Here is a 3,553-nt window from a genome sequence, read left to right on the forward strand (position 1 = left end):
TATAGGTGGAACAACAATATGAACTAACCAGCACCCCCAGAGCTCCTGTCTCTAGCTGCATATGTAGCAGAAGATGGGCTAGTCAGCCATCATAGGGAAGAGAGGCCCCTTGGTTTTGGAAACTTTATATGACCCAGTACAGGGGAACTCCAGGGCCAAGAAGTGGGAGTGGGTGGGTAGGGGAACATGGGGGGGGAGTGTATAGGGAACTTTCAGGATAGCATTTGAAATGTAACTGAAGTAAATACCTAATAAAAAGTTGAAAAAAAGAGAATAAGCACATACAGTATTCTAGTTTACATCATTTGTTTTAGTTTGTTTTAATTTTCAAAATGGGTGTGATTTTGAGTTTTGTGGTGATATTATTCCTCTGGGAGAGAGTTCAAAATAAAGGGTTTTCTGGTTACTGACTCAAGGATATGCTGATTTTGAGAAAGATTTTGTCTGCATTTTTAGAAAAGGTTATTCGTGTCTATACACCTTCCAGTGTAATATGGATCAAATATGATTAAGGGGAACCCCCTGAAGAACTATATTCCAGAGAATCAAACAAAAGTTTTCTTGATGATAATAATTTTTTGAGGTTTGTATATTACAGAATATACAGCCTTTGAGACTCTCATCATCAGACACGCTGACCTGACCTGCTTGAACTCCTGATCTCTTGGACTTTCCGCCAGGTCCAGTCAGGACATAGACATCAGAGACTAACACAATCGTTGGTGTGGCCTTCTTAAAGCCAACCAACTCCGCAATTTTCCTTACCTTTCCTCCCCCCACTTCAAAGATATCTCAACACCCATATTCAGCTTGAAGAAGTTATGAAGAGTCATAACAGTTCCCTGGAGCTGGAGGTGGTTACTCTAAGGTTGTGTTCGTAGGGAATTTAGAAATAGTCATAATTGGAACAGGGAGGAAATAGCTAGAACTGATTGTGTCGCCATAATCTCATTTGGTAGAAATCTTTAGTTACTAAGTTGAAGTCATAATCTCTTATTTTGGTACTGATTTACTTTGAAACAGCATCAAAGTTTCATTGGTATAAATTTCTTGTATTGATAAAAACAATTTATAAGTACAAGGCTTGGACCTAGTTCTTCTATAAATGCTATTATAAACTGATCTGAGATGTTTAAGCCTGTGAGTTAAGGGCCAAATAGCAAATTCATGGCTCTGAGTTTATTGTTAGGGTGTTTTCAAATATTTTAATCAGAAGTAGCTGAGGGCAATTAATGGACAACAGTCAAGATTACATAGATAGTTGGTTTTTAGAAGCATTGGAAATCCACAGAATTTGACACTTTATATTATTTATTCACCTGTTGAGACAAATCTACTTCTAACAGCTTCCCTTTCCTTGATTCAAAGAAGCAACAGGGCATCTATACCTCCAGGTAAGGTGATACATTGTGGCTAGGTGGCCACTGAACTCCTGTATGGTCCTATAGTGGACACAGTTACAGGTTAGAACAGGTTAGTTCTGCCAAGACAGAATAGGCTAGTCCTTAATAATTCCTGTTTTTCAAAGGTCTGTCAGATGATGCTAGGCCAGAAGGCTGAAGACTGATGCTCCAACTTCCTGACTTACTGGTGCTGGATAGGTAGACAGCTGTCTCTATACTTTGTCTGTTCTGGAAGCTGTGTTAGGCTTCCTATACTTTCAGATAATATTGGTCATTCTCTGATTTCTGATGGGGTCTCATAGCCAGCCCAGGCTATTTACATTGAGAGAGCAAATTTGAGAGGACAGTTTTCAGATGGTATACAATCTTAAGCCAGGACATCAGTCAGGTGTGGACTAAGTCTTTTAAGTTAGGATATATGACAGTGTTCTATTTTATTGGCAAAAATAATGGACTGGGTGTTAGGTATAACTTGNACTTTATAAATGACAAAATGGTAATAGTTGTGCTCAATTTATATTTGAGAGAAAAGTGTTTGTTTTGTTTTGTTTTGTTTTTGTTTTTGTTTTTTGTTTTTTAATTAGAACAGAAACGGGAAAGTGCTGTGGATGGCCCTGATGCTGCCTATATTTTGATGTTAATTCTGCTTTCTTAGGAGGGGTTGTCTGGGCCTAGGAGTGAGTCATGTACTCAGGTGACTTCTTGTAAATCTCCTGAATGAATAAAGGGACCAATCACTGGGCAAGTAGGTGGGACATCTGGGTTGGATGGAGGAAGAGAGGAAGCAAGAGAGAGTGATAGGCTTTTTGGACAGGGATCGCGACAGGACAAGATATAAGTACTAGTGTCTTCTGGATTAGATGGCAAATCCACCAGAATTTGCCACCAGAGAATTTAGATGTAATATGGCTTACAAAATTAAGATTCTAGTTGTTGCTCCCAGAGATTGAGTTATCATTATTTCTTAAAAAAGAAAAGAAAAGAAAAGAAGGAAAGGAAAGGAAAAGAAAAGTTCTTAACAACTACAGTTTATCTCACTTGGTGTATTTTTCTTTTAATCTCTAATGAAATCATTCTTTGGCTTCCATTTGATTCATATTTAAATACTTTAATACATGAAACTATGAACCCCAAGAAGTAACTTCAAAGTTTCATTATACCCTAGTTACTATGAAGAGACCACACAAATTTTAAATAACAAGGTTATCAACAAATATGAATGTACTCACATCAAATAATAAATGTAATTTTAAGAAAAAAACCATTAGTAGACCTACAATAGAGATTTCTGAGCCTCTCTGTCTTAACATGTGGTTCCCATTGGCTTCTCTTCCATTGATCTTTCATGATGTTGAAGAGAGGATGGGTGTATGACTCAGCAATGCAAGCCAATCTCCCCAGGACACACAATTGATATGACATCCATCCGATAGCTTTGTAACTGCTATTTAAATTATAGATATTCAGGTCTTGATTATAGATATTCATACACCTATCCTCAGAACTGTTTAGTTAATGATCCTCACACATTCCCTAGAGACGTTAGAAGACAAATGGCCTGACATTTACCATCTTAGATTCTCTGGTGATTTTATCCTATAAATTAATTTTATCATAATTAGCATCAACCATGCTCTTGACCTAAACAGATGTTCTATTGACTCTCTCATTACACATTTCTCAAATCTTACTACTTTATTTATTGAGTGTGTGTGTTTCTTTCTCTGTGTGTTTGTTTGTGAGTGTGTGTTTATTCAGATGCATGTGTCATGGGACAACTAGAGGAACTCAATTGCTTACTTATTCCATATAAATCAAAGAAATAAATGAAGGTCTCACGTTTTAGATAGTATTGTAGGACTTATTTTTAAAATTTATTTATTTATTTATTTATTTATTTATTAATTATTTTCTTTATTTACATTTCAAATGCTATCCCGAAAGTTCCCTATACCCCCCCACCTGCCCCTGCTCCCCTACGCACCCACTCTCACTACTTGGCCCAGGCCTTCCCTTGTGCTGGGTCATATAAAGTTTGCAAGACCAAGGGGCCTCTATTCCCAATGATGGCCGATTAGGCCATCTTCTGCTACATATGCAGCTAGAGACACAAGCTCAGGGGGTACTGGTTAGTTCATATTGTTGTTCCA

This window comes from Mus pahari, unplaced genomic scaffold, assembly GCF_900095145.1.
Source record: "Mus pahari unplaced genomic scaffold, PAHARI_EIJ_v1.1 scaffold_12617_1, whole genome shotgun sequence".
NCBI classification, from domain to species: domain Eukaryota; kingdom Metazoa; phylum Chordata; class Mammalia; order Rodentia; family Muridae; genus Mus; species Mus pahari.